We start from the raw sequence: 10,462 nt of genomic DNA on the forward strand, positions 1-10,462 counted from the left end.
AGAAGGAAATCTATTAATTAAAAATGGTCTAAGAACTTGACCACAACTCTATGGCCAATTAATCTTAGACAAGGCAGGAAAGAATATCCAATGGGAAAAAGAGTCTCTTCAACATATGGTGTTGGGAAAACGGGACAGCAAAAGAATGAAACTGGACCACTTTCTTACACATATACAAAAATCAATTCAAAATGGATTAAAGATCTAAATATGAAACCTAAAACCATAAAAATCTTAGAAGAGAACATAGGCAGTAACCTCTTTGATACCAGCCATAGCAGCTTTTTTCTAGATATGTCTCTTGAGGCAAGGAAAACAAAAGCAAAATTAAACTATTGAGACTACATCAAAATAAAAAGCTTCTGCACAGCAAAGGAAACAATCAACAAAACTAAAAGGCAACCTATGGAATGGGAGAAGATATTTTCAAATGACATATGTGATAAAGGGTTAGTATTCAAAATATATAAAGAACTTACGCAACACCAAAAAAAATAATAAATCAATTAAAAAATGGACGGAAGACATGAACAGACATTTCTCCAAAGAAGACATAGAGATGGCCAACAGACACATAAAAAATGCTCATCATCACTTAGACCATCAGGGAAATGCAAATCAAAATTACAATGAGATATCACCTCACACCTATTAGAATGGCTAAAATCAACAACACAAGAAACAAGTGTTTGGGTAGATGTGGAGAAAAAGGAATCCTTTTATTCAGCCATAAAAAAGAATGAAATCTTGCCATTTGCAACAACATGGATGGAGCTAGAGAGGATAATGCTCAGTGAAATAAGTCAGTCAGAGAAAGACAAATACTATATGATTTCACTCATATATGTAATTTAAGAAACAAATCAAGAGTAGAAGGAAAAGAGAGAAAGTGAGAAATCAAGAAACAGACCCTATCATAGAGAACAAAATGATGGTTACCAGAGGGGAAGTGGGTGGGGGAATGGGTTAAATAAGTGATAGGGACTAAGAAGTGCACTTGTCATGATGAGTGATGTATAGAATTGTTGAATCACTATATTGTACAACTGAAACTAATATAAGACTATATCTTAATTAATTGGAATAAAAGTAAAAACTTAAAAAGCCAAAAAAAAAAATGGGATAAGAACTTGAATAGACATTTTTCCAAAGAAAACATACAAAAGGCCAACAGGCATATGAAAAAATGCTCATTGTTACTAATCATTAGGGAAATGCAAATCAAAACTACAATGAGTTATCACCTCATACCTGTCCAGATGGCTATCATCAAAAAGACAAAACACAACAAAGGTTGGCGAGGTTGTGGAGAAACTGGAACTCTTGCACAGTGTTGGTGGGAATGCAAAACAATGCATGGGAAACTATATGGAGATCCCTCAAAATATTAAAAATAGAACTATCATATGATCTAACAATCCTACTCTGGGAATTTATCCAAAGAAATTCAATCAGAATCTTATGTAGGTATTAGCACTCTTATGTTCATTGCAGCATTAGTCACAATAACCAAGATGTGGAAACAAGCTAAATGTACATTGATAGATAAATGGATAAAGAATGTGTGGCATATACATATAAGAATACTATTCAGCCTTAAAAAAGAAGGAAATCTGAAATATGTGACAACATGGGTGAACCTTTAAGAATAGAGAAATAAGTGAAGTGAAGCTAAGTGAAATAAGCTAGTCACAGAAAAATTCTACATGATTCTACTTATATGAGGTATCTAAAATAGTCAAACTCATAGAATCAAAGAGTGAAACAGTGGTTATCAGGGAATGGGAGGAAGGGTAAATGGGGAGTTGCTAATCAACGTACATATTCAGCTAAACAAGATGAATAAGCTCTAGAGATCTGGTTGTACAATATTGTATTTCTAGTCAACAATAATGTGTACTTAAAAATTTGTCAAGGAGCACCTGGGTGGGACAGTCAGTAAGCGTCTGACTCTTGGTTTCGGCTCAGGTAATGATCTCAGGTTTGTGAGATCAAGCCCCAAGTCAGGCTCTGCGCTCAGTGCAGAGTGTGCTTAAGATTCTCTCTCCCTCTACTGGGTGTTGTATGCAACTCATGAATCACTAAATTCTACCCCTGAAACTGATAATACACTACATGTTAAGTAAATTGAATTTATTTTATTTTTTTATTATTATGTTCTTAATCACCATATGTTACATCATTAGTTTTTGATGTAGCGTTCCATGATTCATTCTTTGCATATAACACCCAGTGCTCCATGCAGTACATGCCCTCTTTAATACCCATCACCAGGTTAACCCATCCCCCCACCCCTCTCCCCTCTAGAACCCTCACTGTTTCTCAGAGTCCATAGTCTCTCATGGTTCGTCTCCCCCTCCGATTTCCCCCCCTTCATTCTTCCCTTCCTGCTATCTTCTTCTTCTTTTTTTTTTTTTTTAAACATATAATGTATTATTTGTTTCAGAGGTACAGGTCTCTGATTCAACAGTCTTACACAATTCACAGCGCTCACCATAGCACATACCCTCCCCAATGTCTATCACCCAACCACTCCATCCCTCCCACCCCCCACCACTCCAGCTGGAGTAAATTGAATTTAAATAAAATAAAAAAATTTTTTTAAAGAGAGAGGGGAAAAAAAGATTCTCTCTCCCTCTCAAATAAATAAACCTTTTTTAAAAAATTGTCGAGAGTAGATCTCATGTTGTGTTCTTACCAGAATTTTAAAAAGATTTTATGTATGTATGTATGTTAAAGAGAGTGTGACTGGGGGAAGAGGCAGAGGGAGAGAGAATCTCAAGCAGACTCCCCTCTAGTCCAACAAGGGGCTTGATCGCATGACCCTGAGGTTATGACCTTTGCTAAAATCAAGAGTTGGATGCTTAATCAACTGAACCACCCAGGCACCCCTTACCACAAATTTTTTTAAGTGAAATAGAAGATAGGCATACTCTGCAACCCAGAGATCACACTACTAAATATATTCCCTGGTGAATCTTCCCCATGTTATGAAGAGTCATATATAAGAATGTTCACTGCAGCATTATTTGTAAATAGTAAAAACAATGTGAATGATCACCAAGGAAAGAATGTTGTATATGCTGTGGAATACTATACGCCAATTCAAATCAATAAACTAGAGTAATTTGTATTAGTATGGGAAGATTTCAAAAATTTTTAAAATATTTTTGTAATGTTTAGATTAAAAGTGTTTTTCAAAAAATCTATGGCTCACTTATTTTTATGCACTGCTAGAAAATTGAAGTCTTTTTGTGTCTTTTTCATCCTTAAATGAATTCTCTTTACTGTCTTACCATCTCCTTCTCTTTTCATTTGTTAAGAAATAATTTTCTAGGGCGCCTGGGTGGCTCAGTTGGTTAAGCGACTGCCTTCGGCTCAGGTCATGATCCCAGGGTCCTGGGATCAAGTCCCACATCGGGCTCCCTGCTCTGCGGGGAGCCTGCTTCTCCCTCTCACACTCCCCTTGCTTGTGTTCCCTCTCTCGCTGTGTCTCTCTGTCAAATAAATAAATAAAATCTTTAAAAAAAAAATAAAAAATAAAAAAAAAAGAAATAATTTTCTTGCTGTTATAATAGGAAGAACAATACTTGTTTCCTGGCTTGTTACAGGATTGTATTTCCATTTGCAAATTCGTCATGGTATATTAAAACACAAATGAGGTAGCTATAATCAATGGCAGTGGAACTCTAAAATACAATTACAGTGCTTCACAATTTGACTGGAAATGACAGATTGTAATTTGGATTACAGCGTATTACAATTAATGCTAAATTGCCAATAGTGAATACATTTAACCCTCCTTCACACTTGTAATCAGTCAAGCATGAGATGAAGCATATCAGAGAACACAAATCATTACAGAATAAAAAGTACTGGCACTTGCGGAAGAAATAATGCAATATCCATTTCTGTTAAAGTCAACTTTTTTTAATGCTTTTGTTTTGGAATTTAAAAGGCAATTCTCGTGGTAAACCATCTCATCCAATTCACTCAAAAGAACCTGTTAATTTGAAAGGAAAAAAAGTCCAATATATTTCATGAAAATATTCTTTACAAAGAACTGGATTATAACATGTCCTTCTTTACATGGAGAGTTCTATTATTGAAATGTATTTTCATAACAAAAACAAGGCACCTGTGACCAGTATTACATAACCTTTGATTAATAATACTTATCTGCTAATAAATCAAATGTGGTTGTTAGAATGCCTCAGGTAGTGTCAGTAGGATATGTTTATCCTGAGTCTATACTGAATCACAGAATATTGGAAATTTCCCTTGGGAATAATACTACTACACTATTAAACTCATATACCCTCTTTCTAAGATGCTAAATTTCACTTTATGAATTTGAAATTGCATTCCAAGAATGAATTTTTCTCTGTATTGGATTTTACCTGTTATAAAGGTTATCATTCTACATGCAATTATCCAGAATTGTTCAATATGCAAGCTCAAAACAAGGATTAAGTTAGCCTCTTCATGGTGACAAATGAACAACAGAGTACCATTTAATAAGAAGAATTAATCTATGGTAGTACCACAATCTCCTAATAGAATTCATGTTCCTCTCTCTAATTCACTTTCAGAAAGTAATTTAAGGGTTGAAAGAACTGGTTGATAATTAACCTTTTAGAAAGCTTCAAGGAAGAAGGATGGCTTTTTTGATTTTTTAGTTCTTATTAGTGTCCCATAAAATAACCATTAAGTACTCACTTGGTTTTGCTCTTATGTCCCTTCGAGTGTCTGGATCCAATTACTAGTCATGCCTATAAAATACCAGTAACAGGGACTGTCAATGGCCCAGTATTACTAAAGAGGACTTTAAGCAACCATTGGGGACATTTTGCCTCTCTCAACAGACTAACCTTCATCTTCCCTTGTAGCCTTGCCCCATTTCTCAAGGGTGACCTATTCCATTGGTTCTCAAACCTGGCTGTTAATTAGAATCACCTGAAGAATTTTAAAACTGTCTATGCTCAATCCTTAGCCCTAATTAACATTTCTGTGAATGGGGCCCAGGTATCAGTATGGAAATTCCCCAAGTGATCGGAATGTGCACTCAGTGTTCTATGTCCTCTGTTCTTTATACTTCCTTCCTCTTTTTTTTTTCTGTTTTTTTTTTTTTTTTAGAGAGAGAGAGCGGGGGTAGGGGCAGAGGGAGAGGGAGAGAGAGAATCTTAAACAGGCTCCATGCTCAGTATGGAGCCTGATGTGGGGCTCCATCTTACGACCCTGAGATCATGACCCAAGTGGAAATCAAGAGTTGGAAGCCCAACTGACTGAGCCAACCCAGGGCCCCTCCTTCCTCTGTCTTTTGTTTAAACTTATCATTTTCAAACTTATTTTAGCAGAACTATTTTTTTATTAAGCTTTTTATTTTAATTCCAGTATAGTTAATATACAATGTTATATTAGTTTCAGGTATACAATATAGTGATTTCAACAGTTCCATATAATACTCGGTGCTCATCATAGTAAGTGCACTCTTAATCCCTTCACCTATTTCACCCATTCCTCCCACCCACCTCTCCTCTGGTAACCATCTGTTTGTTCTCTATAGCGTCTGGCTTTTGGTTTGTGTCCTCCAGATTGTGAGCCTTCTCAGTTTCTATAATCACATGAGCCAATTCCTCTTAATAAATCTCCTGATAGATAGATATTGGTCCTGTTTTTCTGGAGACCACTGACTAATACAGTTTCTTTAGGCAACTTAAATCTCCATTGTTTGCAAAATCTTCATACTAACTCATTGGAGCTCTAGGACTGCAGAATAGAATTTAAAATCTGCTTTCTCAGGCCTTGGAGTATCTCCAGAAGCATTTACCGAAAATACAGGAACCATAGTGACTCCCCATGAACCCATTATATTCACATTCCCGTTTGGGCCAGGCTCTGAGCTAACAGGGCTAGTAAAGAGATAGGAGGAATGGTTCCAATCTTCAAAGTAGCTCCTGGTCTAAAGTAGAAGACAGAAAAATAAATAATTACAATTCAGTGTTCATTCATTCAATGCATATTTAGTGAGTGCCTATGATGTTCCAGCATTATTTTAGGTGATCAGGATGTAGCAATAAACAAAGGAGACAAATTCCTGTTCTCCCTGATTTTACATTCTAACCAGGGAAAATAGATACAAACAAAATAAATAAGTAAAAATTATACTATGTTAGAGGGGATATGAAGTGTTGAAAAAATTATAATTTTAAGGTAGTCAGGAGGCTTTGGGATACAATGGAAAAACATAGGAGAGGCATTTTGAAAATAGTTGAACTTGGTAAAAACAATTTTGTGACATGATGGGGTCAAGTAGAAGATTGCAATAGTTTGAGGAATGAAGGGAAAATAGAAGAACATGGAGGTTCCAGTGTGGACTTTTAATAAATTTGATTATAAAATAAGAAAGAAAAAGAGATGCTCACAATTAAGGGTAGATTTTAAGTGGGAGGTTCTTGATCACGTTTATAATTCTAGAAGAAGGGCCAGTAGAGAGAATGTTATTCAATATGCTGGTGGGGAAAATGAGATCATCTATTAAAAGATCACCAGGTGGAAGGAGGTGGGATAGAGTTGGTGGGAAATATTAGCCTTGGGTGAAATGACACAAGCAAAATCTGCTAATAGTAATAACTGCTAATATTTATTAAGAATTTACCATCGTGGGGGTGTTCTAAGCACTTTATATGTAATAACTCATTTAATATTCTCAGCAACCTTATGAGGTACATACTATTATTATCTCTATTCTATAAATGAAGAAGCTCGGCAAGGAAAGTTAAGTAAATTGCCCAAGTCTCACCGGGAAATGCAACATAAAATTTCTAACCCAGGCATCTGGCTTCAGTCTTCAATCTCAAACCTTATCCTATACTGATAAGTGTAAAAAGAAAGGAGGAGGGAGGGTCAAGCAGTTTGAGTGATGACTTGAATTGTTACAGAGGTGGAGATGTCTAAGGATGGACAAAGGGTTAGGGGTGTTTAGAGAGTGTCAGACTAAATACATAGCCAGAATTTTGAAACAAAGGGGACCATGGAGATTGCGCACTCTGTTGAGGCCCAGAGGTGCCCACTAGACTAAGCTCTATCAGAACAGGGATCATGTCCATGCAATACCTAGTACTGGACCTGGTGAATAGCAGGCACTTATTAAAATTTCTGTTAGCTTAAATAAGATAATTGAAGTTAAATATGTGCCTTAGTTAGGTTGATACTGGGTTGAATGTTAGAAAATTACCATTTATATTAGTCTTAATTCTTCTGCAAAGCACTTACCTTTTCCTTATTTCTTCTACCAGGCCCAGTGCCCCCCACCCCACCCCCAGTCAAGTCAATTTGTTTGCTAAAATTTGCTACTTCCCATTTTCATGTCATTGCATATATCTTCCTCTTACAATGTCTACTTTGCCCTCTATTCATGTCTCTATTTCAAAGTCCACTATAAATATTATCTACTCTCAAGTATTCTTAAATGATTAAATCTACCTTTGTTAATTTTTAACTTTGTGATCCCTTGTGTCATTCTTAAGATGTTTCTTTGCGGGCGCCTGGGTGGCTCAGTTGGTTAAGCGACTGCCTTCGGCTCAGGTCCTGGTCCCAGGGTTCTGGGATCGAGTCCCGCATCGGGCTCCCTGCTCGGCAGGGAGTCTGCTTCTCCCTCTCCCCCTGCTTGTGTTCCTGCTCTTGCTGTCTCTGTCTCTGTCAAATAAATAAATAAAATCTTTAAAAATAAAAAAAAAGATGTTTCTTTGCAAAAATGCTCAGTTTTTTAGCAAATTCTCTGTTTATACACTTAATTTTTCTTTCTTAAGCTTTATTTATTTTCTGGAATAGGCAATATATTTGCATGGCTCCTACTTAAATAAAATACACAAAAAGGTATCCAGTAAGAAGTATGCTTCTCAGGGGTGCCTGGGTGGCTCAGTCAGTTAAGCACCTGCCTTCGACTCAGGTCATGATCCCAGGGTCCTGGGATGGAGCCCCGCATCAGGCTCCCAGCTCCCTGCTCTTAAAAAAAAAAAGTATGCTCCTCATCCTTTTTCCAATCCAACCCAATTTCTCTCTTCAGAGGCAACCAATATTACTAGTTTCTTATGTATCTTTTTGGAGATATTCAAGGTCTAATGGAGACAAATATGCATATGGTTACTCTTTTTATCTTCTTCTTTAAAGATTTTATTCATTTATTTGACAGAGAGAGAGCACAAGCAGGAGGAGCAGCAGAAGCAGACTCCCCACTGAGCAGGGAGCCCAATAAAGGGCTCATTCCCAGGACCCCCGGGTATCATGACCTGAGCCAAAGGCAGATGCTTAACTGACTGAGCCACCCAGGCGCCCCTCTTTTTTTTTCTTTTCAACAACAAAAAAGATCAAGAACAAGGCAAGGATGTCAATTCTAACCACTTCTATTCAACATTGTACTGGGGGTTATAGCCAGTGCAGGAAGGCAAGAAAAAGAAAAACACATCCAAATTAGAAAGAAAGAAATCTCTTTGTCTTTACTGACTGATGACATAATAATGTAAAAAAATATGTCGGGGCCCCTGGATGGCTCAGTTGTTAAGCGTCTGCCTTCGGCTCAGGTCATGATCCCAGGGTCCTGGGATTGAGCCCCGCATTGGGCTCCCTGCTTGGCGGGAAGCCTGCTTCTCCCTCCCCCACTCCCCCGCTTGTGTTCCTGCTCTCGCTATCTCTCTCTGTCAAATAAATAAAACCTTTAAAAAAAATATGTAATCTACAAAGAAGTTATTAGAACTAATAAGTGAGTTCAGCAAAGTTATAGGATGCAAGATCAAGAGACAGAAATAATTTGTTTCTATATGCTAGCAATAAATAATTAGAAATTGAAATTTAAAATACCATTTACAATAACATCAAAAAACATGAAAACTTAGAAAAACATCTGGCAAAAGACCTGTACACTAAATACTATAAAACATTGCTGAAAGAAATAAAGAAGACCTAAGTAAGTGGACAGCTATACTATCTTTATTGGTTGAAAGGTTTAATAGTTTGGTCAACTCTTCCCAAATTGATCTATAGATTCAATGCAATTGCAATCAGCATTCTAGCAAGGTTTTTAAAAATTATTTTTATAGACATTAACAAGCTGATTCTAAAATTCATATACAAATGAGTCTAAAATAGCCAAAAACAATTTTGGAAAAAAACAGAGGTAAAGTACCAATACAACATCAAGACCAACTATGAAGCTGCACTACTCGGTACAGTGTGGTATTGGCATCAGGGTAGACAAATCAATGGAATAGGATGTTCAGAAATAGAACCACTCATCTGAGGCGCCTGGGTGGCTCAGTCAGTTAAGCGTCTGTCTTCAGCTCAGGTCATGATCCCAGGGTCCTGGGATTGAGCCACATGTTAGGCTCCCTGCTCAGCGGAGAGCCTGCTTCTCCCTCTCCCTCTGCTCTCCTGCTCCTGCTCTCTTGCTATCTCAAATAAATAAATAAAATCTTAAAAAAAAAAAGAAATAGAACCACTTATCTGCGGACAACTGACCTTCAACAAAGATGCAAACACAAAGCAATAAAGGAAGTCTTTTCAACAAATGGTGCTGCAGCAAAAAAAAATAAAATAAAAAATAACTTCAGTATTTACCTTGTATTATATTTAAAAAAATAACTCCAAATGAGTCATGGACCTAAAACTATAAAACTTTAAGTAGAATGTATAGGAGAAAATTGTTGTGACCATGAGCTAAGCAAAGAGCTCTTAGAAACAACACCAAAACACAATCCATAAAGGAAAAGTTGTCAGATTTCATCAGAATTTAACATTTCTCTTTGAAAGACATTAGAGAATGAAAAAATAAGTCAGACCAGGAGGAAATATTTCCAAATCGTATATCTGATAAAGAACCGGTATCCAAAATATATAAAGAAGTCTCAAAACTAAGTAACAAAAAAAATCAACAAATACAGGCAAATGATTTGAACAGACATGTCACTAAGAAGATATACAAAAGTCAAACACATGAAAAATGCTCAACATTACTTGTCATTAGGGAAATGCAAATTAAAACCACAATGATAAATACATCTATTAGAATGGTTATAACTTTAAAAAATGCCCATATCAAATGTTGGCCAGAATGTGGAAGAACTGAAACTCTCATACTACTGGTGGTAATATAAAATGGTACAACTAGTTTGGAAAACACCTTGGCAGTTTCTTGAAAAGTTAAACATACACCTACCAAATAATCCAACCATTTTACTCCTAGGTAGTTTACCTAATGGGGGAGAAATAAAAGCATCTGTCTTTACAAAAACTTATATACAAATGTTTCCAAAAGCTTTATATGTTTTTTGTTTTTAAAGATTTTATTTTTAGGGGCGCCTGGGTGGCTCAGTCGTTAAGCGTCTGCCTTCTGCTCAGGTCATGATCCCAGGGTCCTGGGATCGAGCCCCGCATCGCGCTCCCTGCTCCGCAGAAAGCCTGCTTC

This window comes from Mirounga leonina, unplaced genomic scaffold, assembly GCF_011800145.1.
Source record: "Mirounga leonina isolate KUSES-001 unplaced genomic scaffold, KU_Mleo_1.0 Mir_126, whole genome shotgun sequence".
Lineage (NCBI taxonomy): Eukaryota > Metazoa > Chordata > Mammalia > Carnivora > Phocidae > Mirounga > Mirounga leonina.